This window comes from Lactuca saligna, chromosome 2 (assembly GCF_052625555.1).
Source record: "Lactuca saligna cultivar CGN05327 chromosome 2, ASM5262555v1, whole genome shotgun sequence".
Lineage (NCBI taxonomy): Eukaryota > Viridiplantae > Streptophyta > Magnoliopsida > Asterales > Asteraceae > Lactuca > Lactuca saligna.
The window spans coordinates 7,250,409-7,270,691 of record NC_136418.1 but is presented as its reverse complement, the minus strand read 5'-3'; positions in this window follow the sequence as shown (position 1 = coordinate 7,270,691).

The window sequence follows — 20,283 nt, the reverse complement described above, 5'->3', positions numbered from 1 at the left end:
TGAGTATGAGACTCCCTTTTTGCTATTAGCATCAGATCTGGTCTATAGGGGGTCCATAGAGCCATTACCCTTCAACTCTATGCAAACTGATGAGAAATTAGGGACTAGGTTGCCCTTTTGGGGGTTATTTCTTCATTTATGATCATTTATTGGTTGCATGCACGTAAATGTTGCACCTTTACGTGATATTTGAGGCCTAGGACGATAGATCCATCAGTTAGGGAAGTAGATCTGACCTTAGGAGGTCAGTTGAACATTTCCATGAAAGGAACTCGCCGAGTCCATAAGGAACTCGAAGAGTCGAGGCGGGGTTGCCCCTTGATTCAGGACTGGGTTGACCTGCCGAGTGGAAGGATCACTCGACGAGTCAAGGGAGACATTAGGATGGGGAAACCCGCTTGGACTCGCCAAGTCACCCAAGGGTAGTCGACGAGTCTGGTCAGTGTTGGTCAGTTGACTTTTGTTGACTTTTAGGGTTTTGACAACTAGTGGGCCTTTTGGGCCAGAAAAGGGGTAGAATGGTCTTTTACCCTTCTAGGGATTTTAATGAGAGAATATCCAACTTTTATGGAGTGATATTTATTTAGTGTAATTTACCATTGTGATTAGGCAGAGGCTAGGCCAGTATTCCTAAGTACGAGACTTTACCGAGATTCCCGAGGTGAGTTTTCTCACTATACTTTACCTAGAGTGGTAATTAGAGCTATGTGACATAGTATCTTATGTGCTATCTATGTGATATGATTTCTATGTGTTTGTGTTATGTATGATTCAGAGTTAGGACCGGAAGGTCCATAGAGTTAGGACCAGAGGGTCCACAGAGTTATGTGACTGGAGGGTCCCACAGAGTTATATATGGCCGGAAGGTAACCACAATTCTAGCATCGAGTTGCTTATATGTTGTATGTGGTATTTCGGGGAGCTCACTAAGCATTTTATGCTTACAGTGTTTGTGTATGTGTTTCAGGTACCGATGATGATAACGGGAAGGCGCCGACATGATTTGTACACACTCATGGAATTTTGTTATATGATTCTGGGATATGTTTTTACTATTATATCGGTGGATACAATATGTTTGACAATATTTTATGAATGGAAGTGTGTTTTAAAATTCAAAAATTTGTTTTAAAAATTTGGTGTTACACATTGAGGGGTGTTTCTATACTTATTCGTGCCCTAATCACTTGAGAGTTCGGTTTGCGCTGAACCAACTTCGCTTAGGGGCGAAGGACTGGTGGAAATTTGTGACCTCTAGTTTTACCTATGCAGACCTTGCTGCAGTGACATGGGAGAGATTCGTTCATATGTTCCAAGATGTGTACGTTCCCCTAGTACAGAGGGAGCGGTTGGCATAGGAGTTCCTGTCTCTCAAGCAGAAGACAGAGTCAGTCACTGAGATCTCAAGGATGTTTCACGAAAGGGCGATGTTTTGCCCGGAGCATATGCCCACTGAGCAGGCACATGTGAGTCGGTACTTGAGCATTCTGAGGAGGGTATACGAGAGTTCTTGGCGAACTCATCATACAAGACATTGGCTAAGCTTCATGCCAATGCTAGGAGGAGGGAGATTGATCTTGAGCTAGAGACCAGGGAGGAGGAGGAGTCCCGGGGTAGGGACCGGAGTCCAGTGCAGTCGCAGCTGGCGACGAAGCGGGCCAAACCCGCTGATACTAGATTTGGGGGCTAGAAGGGTCGCACTTGTGGCAAGTGTTGCAAGAGCCACGAGGGTACATGTCATATGGGGATTTGCTACAAGTGTAGCAAAGAGGGGCACATGGCGAAGGACTGCCCCAATGGATTCTCGGTTTGCTTCCATTGCAACCAGACAGGTCACCGTAAGGCCGGGTGTCCTCAGCTCGTGCAGGGGTCAGCACAGGGATCTGCACCAGCTTCGGTGCGTGCTACTGATAGTCGGCCTGTGAAGGCCGAGGCGTCGAGGGTTCATGGGAGAGCCTTTCAGCTGACAACGGAGAAGGTCCGTGCAGCACCTAACGTCGTGGTCGGTATGTAATCTATTCATTCCTATGATTATATTGAGATATTGTGCTTATATCATGATGTGTATAGGTATTTTTCTTGTGAATTTTATGTCTACCTTGGTGTTATTTGACTCGGGTGCGAGTCGATATTTCGTGTCCCTATCTTTTAGTCTTCACCTTCGCATTAGGCGTGAGGCTTTGAGTCGGCCTCTGAGGGTTTGCATAGCCGACGAGCATAAGGTTTTGGCTACTGATGTGATTTGAGGGTGTACTCTGGAGATTTTTGGTGTTGAGTTTTCGATAGACCTAGTACTGATCGCTATGGGTGATGTCTGTGTCATTGTGGGCATGGACTGGTTGAGTCGATTTTGAGTTATGATAGAATACCAGCGTTAGTTCGTGACTATACGAGAACCTAGTGGGGGAGTACTTACGGTGTACGACGAGGGTACTAGGCCTGAGTCGGCTTTCTGCTCTGCTGCCCGAGCGATATAGAGTTTACAGCAGGGATGCATGGGGTATATGGCATATGCGATTGATACACGGGTTGCTACTGAGAGAATGAGTTGTATCTATGAGTTTTCGATTGAATGTGAGTTTGAGGATGTGTTTCCCGAAGAGTTGATAGGTTTTCCACCTGAGAGACAAGTGGAGTTTCGGTTTGATGTGATCCCAGGAGAGGCACCTGTTGCCAAGGCACCCTATAGCATTGCGCCGCCAGAGATGCAGGAGTTAGCCTCTCAGCTCTAGGAGCTAGTGGGGAAGGGGTTCATTAGACCAAGTAGCTCACCGTGGGGAGATATGATCCTTTTTTTCAAGAAAAAGGATGGTGCACACCGTATGTGTATTGACTACCGGGAGTTGAACAAGTTGAAGGTAAAGAACCGTTATCCACTTCCGAGGATCAATGACTTGTTCGATCAGTTGCAGGGTGCATCTTGGTTTTCCAAGATTGACTTAAGGTCTGGTTATCATCAGATGAGGGTTCGTGATGAGGATATTTAGAAGACGGCCTTTCAGACTCATTATGGGCATTACGAGTTTGTGGTGATGCCTTTTGGACTCACCAATGCACCGGCAACGTTCATGGAACTCATGAACGGGTGTGCAGGCCCATGTTGGATCAATCAGTGATTGTGTTCATCGACGATATTCTGGTATACTCAAGGACTAGGGAACAACATGAGGAGTACCTCAGAGAGATTTTGGGAGTTTTGAGATCGGAGAGGCTATATGCCAAGTTCTCCAAGTGTGAGTTCTAGTTACGGGAGGTCCAGTTTCTAGGACACCTCATTAATCAGAAGGGGATTTTGGTCGACCCGGCCAAGATTGAGGCAGTTATGCGATGGGAGGTACCGAGATCTCCATCTGAGATCAATAGTTTCTTAGGGTTGGCCGGCTATTACCGAAGGTTTATTAAATATTTCTCTGAGATTGTCTTTCCACTCACCAGATTAACCCGGAAGGGTGTTGCTTTTATTTGAGGTTCCGAGCAGTAGACCTCGTTTAAGAACCTTCGGCGAGACTGTATGAAGCCCCGATGTTAGCCCTTCCAGAGGGAGTGGAGGACTTCGTAGTTTTCTGTGATGCATCTATATCGGGACTGGGTGCAGTTCTGATGCAGAGGGGGCATGTGATAACATACGCATCGAGGCAGTTGAAGCCTCATGAGACAAGATATCCTACCCACGATTTGGAGCTGGGGGCAGTGGTGTTCACCCTCAAGATTTGGCGTCACTATCTGTATGGGGTTCGTTGCACCATTTACACATACCATAAAAGTCTGAAATATCTTCTGGACCAGCTCAATCTTAATATGAGGCAGAGGAGGTGGTTGGATGTGGTAAAGGATTATGACTGTGAGATTTTGTATCGCCTGTGCAAGGCTAATGTGGTAGCTGACGCCTTGAGCCGTAGAGCAGAGTGTGCTCCGATCCTATACATATGTATGAGGATGACGGTGATGACTCCAGTCTTAGATACCATCCGGGAGGCCCAGGCGGAGGCTGTAAGACCAGAGAACCGTAAGAGGGAGTGGGTGATTGGGCAGGTATCTGCATTTGTGACGGATAGCCGAGGGCTTTTGACTTTCTGAGGGCGGATTTGGGTGCCCTATATGGGCGGAGCTCGGAGTATATTAATGGAGGAGGCGTATAGGTCGAGGTTCCCGATCTATCCCGGGGCCACTAAGATGTATTTAGACTTGAAGAGGGATTATTGGTGGCCCTGTATGAAAAGGGATGTTGCGTGGGTAGTTGAGAGGTGTTTCACCTGCCGTCAGGTCAAAGCAGAGCATCAACGTCCACATGGTCCATTGCAGCCTCTGGAGATTCCTTGGTGGAAGTAGGAACAGATCTCCATGGGCTTTATTACCAAATTACCGAGGATTGCGCGTGGGGTCAACACAATTTGGGTAATCGTGGACCGACTAACGAATAGTGCTCACTTTCTTGCTATTAGTGAGAGCTCTTTGGCGGAGAAATTAGACGAGATTTATGTGAAGGAGGTGGTGTCTCGGCACGGGGTGCCGGTTTCAATAGTGTCAGACCGAGATGTGCGTTTCACCTCTAGATTCTGGGGGAAATTTCACGAGGAGTTAGTTACACGTCTGCATTTCAATACCGCATACCACCCACAGATAGATGGGCATAGTGAGTGGAAGATTCAGACACTCGAGGACATGTTGCGTGCCTGTGTTTTAGACTTTGGAGGGAGTTGGGACACATACTTGCCTTTGGCTGAGTTTTCATACAACAACAGTTACCATTCGAGCGTAGGCATGCCTCCTTTCGAGCTGTTATAAGGAAGGAGGTGTTGGACTCCCATTTAATGGGAAGAGGTGGGTCAGAGAGTGATGTGTGGCACTGAGATAGTGCTCAAGATGACTGAGCAGATTCAGCAGGTTAGACAGAGGCTACTGACGGCCCAGAACCGCCAGAAGAGTTATGCAGATATACGACGTTCCGATTTGGAGTTCCAGGTTGGAGATTTTGTTCTCCTGAAGGTATCCCCTTGGAAGGGAGTGATCCGATTTAGGAAGAGGGGCAAGTTGGGGCCCTGATACATTGGTCCTTTTAGAGTGATTGCCAGGGTGGGCAAAGTGGCCTACCGGTTGGAGCTGCCTGCTAAATTGAGCCAAATCCATAACACCTTCCATGTGTCCCAACTGAGGAAGTGTGTAGCCGACGAGACGACAATAGTTTCATTGGAGGGCATTCAGGTTGATGCGATCCTAAAATATGTTGAGACGATTATTGCAATTTTAGATCGGAAGGTGAAGATTCTGAGGAACAAGGAAGTGCCCCTGGTGCAGGTTCAGTGGCAACATCGGAGGGGATCCGATTTTACTTGGGAACTGGAGTTGGAGATGCGAGAGCAGCATCCTAAGCTATTTTTGGAGCATGACTTTGAGGGCGAAGTCATATTCTAGCGGGGGAGAATTGTAACATCCAGTTTTCCAGGTATAATATTTTATTATTTTAATTTGAGAATTTCAGAGGGACTCGACAAGTTGGTGCCTCAACTCGTCAAGTAGGGACACGGTTGATGACACAAATAAATGACTAGACTCGACGAGTCGGAGAGCTAACTCTCTGAGTCAGCGCTGATGAGGTAAACCCTAATATTCTGGGTCTGAGGCCTATATAAGGACCTTATGGCCTCCCATTGCGGCCATATCTTCCAGAGAGAAACCCTAGAGAGCCATTGAGCGAGTAGAGTGTGTGTGAGAGAGAGAGAGAGATAGCTACTTTGAGATTATTAGTATAACTTTTGCAAGAGAGAAGAGATTTCAACCTAGAAGATAAAAGGAGGCTGCTAGATTTGAAGATCTCATTCAGAGGACTTTAATTGGAGGTATTATATTCGACCCTTTCTTTCCTCAATGGTGTAGATATATTATTTTGGGGGTTAGGGTTTGTAATACCTTCTTGAATAGGGTTTTGGATGCATCCAATTCCCTTTCTAATCTTGTGTTGTAGATCTGGACCTTCTGAGGTCCAGAGAGCCCGAAAGTAGGAAGTTATGGTTGTGTAACCACGGGGTTTTGGAGCTTGAGAGCGTTAATGGAGTATTGATGGTTTATAGAGCAATATACACCATGCATGGAGCCCAAGTTAGGACCTTTACGTGACTTTCGGATGCTAGGAGGCTACATCTATGGTTTAGAGTTGCAGATCTGACCTTAGTCAATCAAATGAGAGGATTGTTCAGATGAATCGCCGAATCCATGAAGCGACTCGACGATTCGGATCGGGTTTGACCCAGAGACAAGTCGTCGAGTTAGGAGTCAACTCGACGATCTGAGTGAATGCCGGTGAGAACAGTGAAGAAACGCGATTGGACTTGCCGAGTCACATGGGTGAACTCAGCGAGTCAGGTCAACTTTGTCTGTTGACTTTGTGTGTGGGTCATTTAGGGACTTCTTTTATATCTAGACGAGTATAAAGGTCTTTTACCTATCCTGAGGGTTAGGTAAACAAAGTCAACAATGTTCTTTTACCTATCCTGAGGGTAAACAAAGAGGACTTTATATAAAGGGGAAAAATAGTGTTCTTGATTGAGTTGTTCGTCTATATTGTTAGGTGGAGGCTATTCTGGATTACCACGTGTGTATCTATTTTCTACTAATCATGAGGTGAGTCTTCTCACTATACATACCGTGAAGGGTAACATACGTGTGACCGGAGGGTCTTATGTGCATGCTCTATGTTTGAGATATCGTATACTTTGATATTCTCTTTATTGCTTTGTGATATGTATGTTATGTTTATTTGAGTATTGAGCAAAGGGATCAGAGGATCCAATCTGAGTTGTGGACTGGAGGGTCCCATTGAGACACGTTGACTAGAGGGTCTTATTGAGTTACAACCTCGAGTGGCTAATGAGATGTGTGTGGTATTTTGGGGAACTCACTAAGCATTTATGCGTACCATGTTATGTGTTATGTGTTTTAGGTACTTCCGATGACCGTGGGAAAGCTCCGACATGATTGTATACCTGCATCGAGAAGGAGTGATGATCCTGGATTTAGAATAAATGTTTTTGGAAAACTTTATGAACACTTTTTGGAATTATGATATGACTTATGTTTTTATGAATTTAAAAACGAAAATTTGGATGAAAATTTTTGGTTGTTACACACACACACTATCTTTCTCTCTCTCTCTCTCTCTGGAAGTGTATCATCCTTTAATTCGTTGTTATGTTTTGTATTTCATTCAGTAGGTAGCGACTAGTGACTAGTCAATGAGTTTTCTTTCTCTCTTAAGGACCTTTTTGTCTTCTCAAATTACCACATTATCTATCCCTAGGTGAAGAGGCCTTTAGATCAATCAAATTTATCAAACAATTACAGAAAATAAAAACAAGAGGAATTCACGAAGAAAAGCTTTCACTAAGAAAGATAATCTCACAAAGAGATTATCGTGTGCACAAAGCAGCGATTAGGGTTTGTGAAAGGCGTAACCATTCACAAACCTATACAAAAGATTATATACTGCTATTCTAGACAATCCCTACAAATCAGGGATACGCCAGCTAACTAATTAGACTAACTATGGAAACAAGAGAAATACAAGATTTGTTACGATGCACTGAATAAACTAAACTATTACAAACTGAGCTGCTGACATGCTGATGCTGATACTGAGATATGCGCTGATGCTGAGTCTGTTTTAAACATTATCATATTTCAAGGTTTGACCTTACAATCTCCCGCAATATGATGATGTTCAAAACAAAATAAATTAAAACACCGCTGGACAGGAACTCTTCATACTCAGCTTCAGCTTCTATTTTTACTGGCCAGTAAGGACTATCCAGCAACTTCTGTCTTCTGTTCAGCAACTCCATGGCAATAAGAATGTGAAATTCTCCGGAGAGATCTTGATGGCTCATGCACATTTGCCTTAAGCCAACGAGATGAGTGGTTGGAGCCTTTGGAATCTCAGCAGTTCGCTGAAAACACATCTTTCTGTTTTTATCAAGATAGAACATCCCGTGCTCAGGAGCTGAGATAAACTTATGCTGAACCGGATCAACACTGATGGGAAGAGAATTGTTTATTCCACCAGCACCAAAGTCTAGAACCAATACATCTTCACCATCAACTTGAAACTTGGTTCTTCGAGTTCTAGGAGCAGATAACCTTTGGCCTTGATGCTGAGGTCGTTCTTTGGGAACAAGATCCAAACACTGAACTTTCTTGATCAGCAAATGAAGAGCACAAGTCAGTTCTGAAGAGTGAGCTGAGGTTTGCTTGGATGCTAGTTCAAGTAGTTCCATCCATTCAGAATATCCATACCTGATCAGCTCATCCCTCTTGACAACTTTAGTGTATGAATGCTGAGGACCTTGGCGAGTGATCAGCAGCATAAGGATTTTCTCATTTCGTGGTTTGGAAGCTTTAACTCTTATGATCTTATCACCACACTCGTCGATTAAGAACGTCTTCAAACCTCTTTCGATCAATCCTGTCAAGAACACTGTCAGTCTTAGGCTTACTACTGCTAGGAGAAGGTTGAGAAGATTGAGATTAAGTTTGTGCTGAATAAGAGATTCATCAGCTTGAGCAATGTTCTTTAGAAGCTGAGCTTGATTAGCTTCATCAAGAATTTGCTTAACTTGATCAGGAGACATGTTCCATTCAGCCGCAAGATTTGATATACTGACTATGGACTTGGGTTTCTTGCCAGGCAGAGAAGTATCAGTTTGAGAATGAGCCAAGTCAGTATCTGCTACCTTACGCTTTCGAGATAGCGGATGAGATTCTTCACTGGCAACGTCTAAATCTTCTCCTTGGACTGGAACAATGGGATCAGCAACAAGATCGACTGATAGCGGATGAGATTCTTCAAGGTCATCTAAACTTTCTTCTTGAACTGGAATAAGAGGATTAATGAAGTTCATATCCAGTATTTGACATTCATCATCTGGTTCATCATGCTCTTCATCATGCTCACTATCTTCAACCAGCTTTTCAGTAGCTGCTGGACTATTATGCCCCGCAGAGTCAGACTCATGCATTGGCTTTGGTGACTCAGGCTGAACAGTGGTGTTGTCAACAGGTTCGGTGTCTCTGTCATTCGGTTCATTATCAACATTATCATCAGCATCATTGACGGTTGCAATGTAGTAAAACTCGTAAACTTGTTCAGGGAAGAACTCTGATGGAACGTCACTGATTGCGTATCGAAGGCGGCAAGAGGCTAAGAAATTAGCAAAATCATCGAGTCCAAGACCTCGATGAACCTCGGGAATATCAGGGTTGAACACAACATTGGTGGCTTTAATGTATATTGGGAGAGGAGGAGAGTTTGGGGCAGGGATTACCCTTCGTGAAGTAGAAGAGAAGGTGAACAAAGAGGCAGCCATTAGAGAGTTTTTAGGGTTTTAGGGTTTTGAGTATAGGTGAAAGAAGGTTAGATTGTGGAAGGAAAGTTTGAAATAGGGAGAGAGGAGGTTTAAATATGGAATTAAACAGGCCTTTCAAAAAGGTAATGATTATCTTCTTTAAAAGAAAAATGACGTATCGTAACAACCTGTCAGATAAAAAGTAGCCATTAAAAAGTAGCCGTTGGGTAAAGGAGCCGTTGACTGAAGATGAAACGTCAATCAGTGTTTGCGGAAGCGCTGAGATTAGTGTCACAAAAATTACATGCTGAAAGTATATCTCCGTCAATTCAAGATACAGCTTGCTCAATTGAGGCTAGCAAGGAGATTGGTGCATGTGATAGATACTAGTTTCATTATCTAACCATCGGCACAGAGTGTTGTGACTTTATCAGTGAGTGGTTTATCTTACTGAATCATTAGACACTGAATGAGAAGAAGGTAAAGAGAGGATTGTTGCGTGTGATAAACCTTGGTGTTTTGGTCTAACCATCGACAAAGATTTTAGACTCTCATCAGCATGTGTTTTGGCACACTGAATCACATAATCAGTGTAAGATTGGTAAGAAGAGATAGTTGTGTGTGATAGATCTTGGTGTTTTGATCTAACCATCGACAAAGATTTTTAGACTCTCATCAGCGTGTGTTTTGTCACGCTGAATCACAGAATCAGTGTAAGATTGGTAAGAGGGGATAGTTGCGTGTGATAGATCTTGGTGTTTTGATCTAACTATCGGCAAAGAGTTTCAAGTTGTTATCAGTGTATGGTTTAGTACAGTGAATCATTCAACTTTAGTTTAGAACACTTGAAGAAGAGAGAAAGATGGGAGATCAAACCAAGTACTCAGTATGCAAATATCATCAGCAAGTCATCATCAGCACAATGTACATCAGCTTATAAGACAATACCAAACATTAGCACAATTAAACGGCAAAATTAATTACAATGTAATCATTCCAAGTTCTCCAATAATGTAAGCAGTTGTTTGAGAATCCAGTGCCTTAGTGAAGATATCAGCAAGTTGCTCTGAAGTCTTGACATGTTCAAGAACAACCTTTCCCTTTTCAACATTATCTCTGATGAAATGATGTCTGATTTCGATATGCTTCGTCTTTGAATGCTGAACAGGGTTTTGTGTGATTTGAATGGAACTGGTGTTATCACAATATATGGGAGTCTTTGAGAACTTGATCCCATAGTCGAGAAGCTGATTTTGAATCCATAATAGCTGGGCACAACATCTCCCAGCAGCAACATACTCAGCTTCTGCAGTTGAGATGGCTACTGATGTTTGCTTCTTGCTAGACCAGCTGATGAGACGATTTCCAAGGAAGTGACATCCACCAGATGTACTCTTTTTGTCTAAATTGCATCCTGCATAGTCTGAGTCAGTGTATCCAAAAAGTTCAAATGTTGAGTCGCGAGGATACCACAGTGCTAGGTTTTGAGTCCCTTTCAAGTATCGAAAGATACGTTTGACGGCCATGAGATGAGATTCCTTGGGATTAGCTTGAAATCGAGCACAGAGAATGGTTCCAAGCATGATATCAGGACGACTTGCCGTGAGATATAAAAGAGATCCAATCATTCCTCGATACAGAGAGTGATTTACATCAGTTCCAGTTGGATCAGCGTGTATCTTATCAGTCTTGGACACTGGAGTAGAGGCTGGTTTGCAGTCATTGAGAGAATACTTAACAAGCAAGTCAGAAATATATTTACTTTGGCAAATAGAAATACCTGACTTTTGTTGCTGAACTTCAAGACCTAAGAAGAAGGTCATCTTCCCCATCATGCTCATTTCGAACCTTTGAGACATGATCTCTTCAAATTCCTTGCTCAGCTTCTCATTTGGAGAGCCAAAAATGATGTCATCGACATAAATTTGAACAAGAACCATATCTGAGCCTTTGTTTTTGATAAAGAGAGTATTGTCGATTGCTCCTCGTCTGTATCCATTTTCAAGAAGATACGATGTCAGCGTCTCATACCAAGCCCTGCTTGCTTCAGTCCATAAACAGCTTTGTCTAATCGGTACACATAATCAGGGTGATCTTTGTCAACAAAGCCTGGGGGCTGATTGAGGAAAACTTCTTCTTCTAACACACCATGAAGAAAGGCTGTTTTCACATCCATTTGATAGACAATGAAATTCATGTAGGATGCGTATGCGAGAAACAGTCTGATTGCTTCAATGCGAGCAACTGGAGCAAAGGTTTCGCCGTAGTCGATGGATTCAATTTGAGTAAACCCTTGAGCGACAAGCCTTGCCTTGTTGCGAGTAATGATTCCATCTTTATCAACCTTGTTGCGATAGACCCAGCGAGTTCCGGTGATTGTCTTTCCTGATGGTCTTGGGACAAGAGTCCAAACTTTGTGCCTTTCAAACTCATTCAGTTCTTCTTGCATGGCCCTGATCCAATCAGCATCTTGAAGAGCTGTGTGAATCTTGTCAGGTAAGATCATTGAAACAAAATTAATATACATGCAAAAGTTATTAGATACACGAGATCTGGTTCGGACACCATCATGAATATTCCCAATAATTTGATCTACTGGATGATATCAATGTTCAGAAACTGATGTTGATTCCGGAGAGTTTGACACTGACAAGTTATCAGTTGCATGAGAGTCTTCAGCTTCAAGGATTTCATCAGCACCTAAAGAATTATCTGCTGATCTGGCTGCAGTATCTTGATTCAAGGAACATGGAACTGGAACGATAGAATCAGAAGAATCAGCTTCATCTCCAGCAGGAGGGACTTCGTCAAATGGACAAGAGAGAAGCTCTTGAAAAATAGAAGAGGAATGAGTGACTTTTTCATCAGTGTATGATTCCTCATCAAACTTCACATGAATGGATTCTTCAATGCATTGCCTGTTCACATGAAAAACATGAAAAGCCTTTGAAATAGATGAGTACCCAACGAAAATACCTTTATCAGCCTTAGGTTCAAACTTGGATCTTGGGTCACGCTGATTTAGAATATAACAAATACATCCGAATATGTGAAAAAAGGATACATCTGGCTTTCGATCTTTCAGCATTTCATATGGTGTCTTCTTATGAATCCTGTGAATTAGAGATCGATTCTGAGTGAAGCACGCTGTATTGACAGCTTGAGCCCAAAACGACATAGGAAGACCAACATGGATCATCAAGGTCCTTCCTGCTTCAATTAGTGTTCTATTTCTTCGTTCAGCAACTCCATTTTGTTGAGGAGTACGAGGAGCTGAGAAGTTTTGCCCAATTCCTTTATGATCACAAAATTCTTCAAGAGTCGAATTCCGAAACTCAGTACCATGATCACTTCTTAGCTGCTTAACTTTGAGACCTGTCAGTGTCTCATTTTTACGAATCAGTGAAATAATTTCTTGTGCAACATGACTTTTCTTCTTCAGGAAAACCACCCATGTAAATCGAGTGAACTCATCCACCACCACTAGAGTATACTTATTTCCACCTAGAGAACGGACAGGAATTGGTCCAAACAAGTCCATGTGGAGTAAATGAAGAGGGACTAATATACTGGAACATGACTTGGGTTTGAAAGAGGACTTGGTTTGTTTTCCTTGTTCACAAGCTGAGCACATCTTGTCTTTCACAACGCTGAATTTTGGAAGCCCTCTAACCAGATCTTGATTGGATATTTTGGATAGGTTCTTGAAGCTTAGATGAGAGAACCTTTTGTGCCAAATCCAGCTAAGATTCGTCTGAGACTTTGTAAAGAAGTATTGCATCAGTGCCTTGTCACTCGAGAACGTGTCAAGAACATATATGTCATCTTTTCTACTTGCTGAAAGTACGATGTTCTTGTCAGTGTTGACAACTCTGCCTTCCTTCTTTGTAAAGTGAACTTCATAGTTAGCATCACACAATTGACTGATGGAGATAAGGTTGTGTTTGAGACCCTTTACATATGAAACATTTTGAAAAACCACGTTATTGCATTTGATATTTCCATATCCTTTAGTGAACCCCTTTCCATTGTCTCCATAAGTAACTGCAGGACCAATTTTCTTGACATAATCTTCCAGGAGAGACTTTGATCCTGTCATATGCCTTGAGCAACCACTATCTAAGTACCAAAGATGCTCCTGACCCTGCAGTGCTGAGAAACTAGTTAGAACACACTGACCCATTCGAGGATGGGTCATTCACAAAGTTATTTGATAATAGATTATAACACTCCTTAGGAAGACAGTTTAAAGAATTTGACTTAAGAATCCATTTTTCATTTGTAACTTTAATATTATCAGCTCTTAAAGATGATTTATCAAATGAACATTCACTGATCTTGTGAGAGGTATCACCACATCTGTAACAAATTCTAGTACCAAAGTTCTTCTTGGTGAGCAAAATTTTGGATTTAACACATTTCGACATGTAAGATTCACCAAGAGAGCTTTGAATCCTTTTGTTTATCATTGAGTCACAACTGAATTCAGTGTCAGAAAGAATTTGATCAGTGTTAGATGATGAGCTATCAGTGTCTGATTTGGACTCATTCACAGATGAATTGCAATCAGGAAAATGCTTAAGTTGTTCATGAACAGCATGAAACACTCCATTTGAGATAGGAAAGGCAATAATATTCTCAGTGAGTGGAGTTGGTCTTACAAGATGTGTAGGGTAAGAGGTTGGATCAATTCCGGTAATTTCAACATTACACTCAGTAATACCATCAGAATTAGTAATACAATATTCATCAATTAAACTCTGATTAATAAAAGAGTTACTGACAAACTTATTTTTGAAATTGTTTTTCATCTCATTCATGGAATAAAACTCAGATTCCTTTTCTTGTGATTTAAAAACCTTTTCAGCTTCTGCAAAATTACCCCCAAGAATTTTCTCACATGAATGTGGAATTTGAGCAGAAATAATATAATTTGCATTCTTATGAGATTTTGCCCAAGTATGAAGCACAGTTTGTTCTTTGATCAAAAGATTTTTAACATTGTCAATTTCAGCAGACAAAGAAGAATTTGACAAACTAGTGATTCTAAGATTTTCCTGAGTGGAGTCAATAATGTTATTTTTCATGGATATATCAGTTTCAAGAAGATCAATTTGATTTTGCAAATCTCTTATTGTTTGATTCTTCTTAGAATTAATGACGCCCAAATACTCAAACATTTTGATTTTTTCATTCATTGAATAGGAAACAAAGTTTTTAACCTGGTACATTGAAGAAGAGTCAGTGTTGTGCTTCCTGGAATTTTCAACAGCATCAGACATATCAGCATCAAATGTACTTTTGCCATTTTCAGAAACATCCGGGTCTTCTATCTTTACCATTAGACACTTGACTTCATCATTTGATGACTCCTCATCAGTCTTCCATTTTTCTTCTTCAGCAACAAGAACTTTATGTTCCAAGTTCTCTGCTTTCAGCTTCTCAATCAGCTTGTTGTACTTCTGCTTCCAGTATTCATCCGAGCCTTGTTTCTTTTGTTTACACTCCTTTGCAAAATGATCAGTGCTCCCACAGTTAAAGCACTGAGCCTTCTCTTTCTTATCAGTACCATGCTTTTTATCAGCTTCTGATCTTTTCGAAAACTTTCCACCCATCTTCTTCTGAAACTTTGAGAAGTTTCGACCTGATTTCTCAAAAGTCTTAACAATCAAAGCTGCACTAGCCACAACTTTTTCAAGATCATCAGTGTCAGATTTAGAGGAATCAGTATCTGAATTACTTTCAGTGTCTGAATCTGACACTAGCTTTTTGTTTGAGAAAAAAGCTACAGATGATTCACGTTGAGAATCTTTCACCAGTTCCTTTCTTTGAAGCTTAGATTCTTCATAGTATTGAAGATTTCCATAGAGACTTTGTAAGTCCATAGAATTGATCTTCTCACTATTTTTCAGCACATCAACATGGTTCTCCCAACCTGCACCCAGAGAATCCAAAAACTTCTGCACTATAACAGTTCTATGCTTCAACTGATCTAGTCTCCGAAGATCATTAACAAGAGTATTGAATCTATTAAAGGTTTGAGTCAAGGTTTCACCTTTCTTAGCAAAAAAATGTTCATACCTTCGGTTAAGATCATTTATTTGAGTAGCCTTGACTTCTTCAGTGCCTTCAAAAGATACAGTCAGAGTATCCATCATCTCCTTTGCTGAGATGCAATTTTGAACTAGCCCAAAAATGTTGTATGGCAGAGCGTAGCTGATTGCGGCACGAGCACGAACATCTAAACCATTTTTTCTTTTGTCATCTGCCGTCCAGTTTTCTCTAGGTGTTTTCTTCATGGCACCATCAGGAACGTTGTTTTTCAGAGGCTGATACATTGGGACATATGGACCCTTTTCGACAATGTCCAACATGTCTTCATCTACTGACTCTAAAGCATATAGAGCCTTTATTTTCCACATAGCAAAGTTTGTTTCATCAAAAGGAGGAATTTTAGCAGAAGGATGATTTGATGAGTTCGACGAAGAAGAAGATGAAGCCATTTGTTTGATAAGTGAAACCTGCTCTGATACCAATTGAAGAGGCCTTTAGATCAATCAAATTTATCAAACAATTACAGAAAATAAAAACAAGAGGAATTCACGAAGAAAAGCTTTCACTAAGAAAGATAATCTCACAAAGAGATTATCGTGTGCACAAAGCAGCGATTAGGGTTTGTGAAAGGCGTAACCATTCACAAACCTATACAAAAGATTATATACTGCTATTCTAGACAATCCCTACAAATCAGGGATACGCCAGCTAACTAATTAGACTAACTATGGAAACAAGATAAATACAAGATTTGTTACGATGCACTGAATAAACTAAACTATTACAAACTGAGCTGCTGACACGCTGATGCTGATACTGAGATATGCGCTGATGCTGAGTCTATTTTAAACATTATCATATTTCAAGGTTTGACCTTACACTAGGACATTGTCAATTCCAGAGAGGTAACTTATATTTTATATTGGAAACTTGAATCATATTCTTCCTTCCTACATAAATTATGTTGAAAACAGGTATGCAAGTTTATGGGGGCTTCAAAGTTATCCTTTTGTCTAGAGTATGGCTCCTAGCTAAAAGAAGAATATGTATTAGTGAAGCATTTACCAAAAATCTCAAACTGGGATGATGAAAGAAAATTCTCCTCCTGTTTTTGGTTGAATTGTTGCAATGACAATTGGCAAAAGGTATTTTACTATTTCACTCTTTCATATTAACTTTTATAATCTACATGTGTGTTAAATTTTAATATTTTATACAGGTATGGGCTATATTGAAGCCTGGATTCTTGGTATTTCTAAAAGACCCATTTGACAATTGGCAAAAGTTATTTTACTACATGTGTATTAAATTTTAATATTTCATAACATAGATTGATGATACTTTAAGCCTTTCTGAATACAAATGTGTTGATGATGAAAACAGGTATCATGTGGAAACAGAAGCATAACAATAAGAAATAGAAACAAGAAGGTGTCCCTTAATAGCAGTGTAGTATTAGGTTATACAGTTCGGGAAAACCTCTTAATAACAATGTAAAGTTAGATCCCTTTAATATCAATGTATTACAATTTTTTGACATGATGTTATTGGATAAAATTGATTGTTTTGGTATATATTTGTGTGACAACCATCAATTTTGGTCAAGCAAAGTCAACAAAGTAAACCTGCTCAACCCAACTGGTACTAGTATGTTAGGGTTTATGCTATGTTTCCTAATGAATAACTTACTATCATAATACAAAGTATCACTCGGAGATTTCAAATTTTCAAATATAAACCCTAAATAGGGTGAATAACGTAACAACTCGATGAAATTCAACTATGTATCCTTCGGGGATATGTAACACTCATAACACGGCGTAGTGGAGTTTATAATCCTAACACTATGGGGCAAAACCATAACAAAGGCTACAAACAGAATCTCTCTCTCTCTCTCTCTCCCAAATCTCTTCCATATCTCTCTTGGTAACTAGAATCACACTTCTAACCTTTTCGATAAACACCCATACCATCCCAACCCTTCAACTTGTTGAAAACCACTCAAAATGGGAGGAGAAAACCAAAAAGATCTAGAAAGTTACGCAGGTTACCGTTCATCTACGAAGCTTCGCAAGCCTTTGGAACCATAGCAACCTGTGAAACCCTCACTTTTGTACTGAAACCCTCACTTTCATACATAAACCTCTTGCAACGAACCCTCTCACAGTGAACCTGTGACTTTCGCATTCACAGTGGGTACTTTCGCATTCGTAGGATGACATTCGCTTTCGGATCCTACCTTTCACATCCGAGACCTTCGCATCTTACACTTTTGCACCTTATACTCATGCATCCGAAACCTGCGAAGCCCTCGCACTCCACTTCGGATTTTTGGCAGTTTCTGACTTTTCGTCATTTTTAAGAGTTTATGACGTCGGTTTTCCATAAAACTCATATTTTTCACATCTTAGACCCCCTAACTCATATTTTATGCACATCTTCAAGCTTTATTAATTATAAACCACACATTTGCATAAAATTATATCTAAAATTAAAAAGATATTATATGACACAAGTGGACCAATTGGATCCACCATCAAGACCCATGTCACATTTATGTTACTTCTCTAGTCTCCATTGGTCAAATCATTATCCATCACACATCCCAACAAATCCACTTGCATTATTCTATCCTATATAAACATTTTTAGAAGATTTTCCTTCTTCATTTCTACACTTCCTTCCAAAATTCCACTATTCCTTCCATAAGAATCCCTCATTCTCTCTCTAAGTCACGTTTTCTTTACAAGAGGTGTTCTTGAGTCCTTTCCTCCTTATTGGTAAGTATTTCCTCAAACATCTAAGATTTCTACATACTTCCATGATAATATTAAGTCATTTACACACATATTCACATATTAGTCTCCATAGGATAATCAAAATCTCCAAGCACTCTTCAAGTGCTCTTGACTTGAAACTCTTCATCCTCAACCTTCCACTCATCAAGAAAACATATAAGGTGAGTTGATACCCCTACATTTTCGAGGTTTTTTTTCCAAGTTTTAAGAGGTGGGGGGGATACAAGTTACATCACTAATTCATTATCTAAACTTAAAGATCTGCTTTTTACAGAAAAGTTGCTATCTATTCATGGATTGTTTTACCCATCTTAAACTTAATATTTTTAAAAATTGTACAATATGAAAATAGTTAAGGTCTATACCTTTTTAAGGACTACTTTCATGCATTCATACGATTTTTCTACAATTTATGGTGATTTTTACAAAACTGTCTGTCATTTCAGAACAATTTCGTACCAGGTTGTGAAAATGAACATCTTCACTCTGGTTAGGAACCACCTAAGGACATAACAAAATTTTTGGACAAAGTAGACTCATTTTCTAAGCTCCGAGAGTTTACGGATCCAGATTACGACTTATGATGATTTTTCTATAATTTTTCTAAAAACGTGAACAGAAAAGCTAAAGACTCGCGTACTTCTGTTTGATGTAAAAATAAACGATTCAAGTATGGTTTGTGAATTTTCAACACTTTGTATCATGCTGAGCAAAGTGTATAATATTAAGGAAATGTGGATTTATTAATTTCATGCTATTTTATTTCCATGAAAAGGTGATAATATTACATATAAAGGTTTTCATCACTACAAAACATTTATGATAAACTATAATCGGTATAATTTATGGGTCTTATACACTATGAACTTACTATGGAAGATTATTATTCCACTTACAAAATGGTTTTTCATTTACACTATACGTAAACCCGTTGAATCTAATTTTGTGAGCCAAAATCTTCACGTACAAATCAGTGTACCTTCAAAAGTCCTGTATTATAACCGGGGTCTCCAGTAAGAGAGCGTGATAGTTGTGTATAGATCTATATTGGGATTGACAATCCCGCACCTAAGTTGCTTGCAACAACTAGACCGGCAGGTCTAGGGTGACAAATGTCATAACATTCCAACGCCTGAAGAACTTCGTAACAGGCCATCTATGTCGTTAGTACGGTTAATAACTCATATGGGGAAACAACGATACATATAGTTTACGGGGATACATTCACTCAAACGGTTTTATGTAATTTAAAACTGCAACTCATTTTTAAAGGGAAAATATTATAAGTATGGAAAATACTTGTACATTTCAGTCTTTGGGTTTTTAGACTGCAACTTATTTTTAAAGGGAAAATATTGGATTTTCTGAAAGGAACACTATCTTTTTATAAAGAAAGACTTTCAACTCCACATTGTTATTTTGATCCCTTAAATCCCAACGTTACTCATTTTCTATCTATTACAATTCTAAAAATCTATGAAAGAATTTCTTAAACCTTGAACAATCTATGCATGTCAAGTGTTGGATAGAATGCCTGAAAGTAAATCTTCTTTATATTTCTTTTTCAATTGTTTATAAGTTTTGGTGTTGTTGGGTGTTTTTTTTCATCTACTCGATATTTGATCTACTTGTATTAGGAGGGAAATTATGACCTTTCATCTCGTTCAATAACTCATTAATTGACTTTTCCAAAGATGGAATCTTGACAATATGACTTGATGATTGTCGAATATGTGATAACAGATATTTCTTAAATTGTTAAATGTGCTTCGCAACCCTCTTAGCTTTTCACCAACCATGTATGAATATATCTAGAAAATGAGCACTATGTGGGCATGGGATGTATGATTTTAGATCCAAGAAAATCTTGCGAGCTTGTTCAATTTTATTCTCTTTGCACAAAGTGTCAACTTTATGTGATTGTTTTTTAATATCTATTTATGAAAACTTTTTGTGCTGTAGGGATATTTTGGTCATTGTCAAGTATTTTCATTTAAATCATTTCTCTTTTTCTACATACCAAACAATATGGATAAATAACTAATTTCATTCCTTCTCATTCGAATAACCAAACATGACACTGGAATGGTAATGTA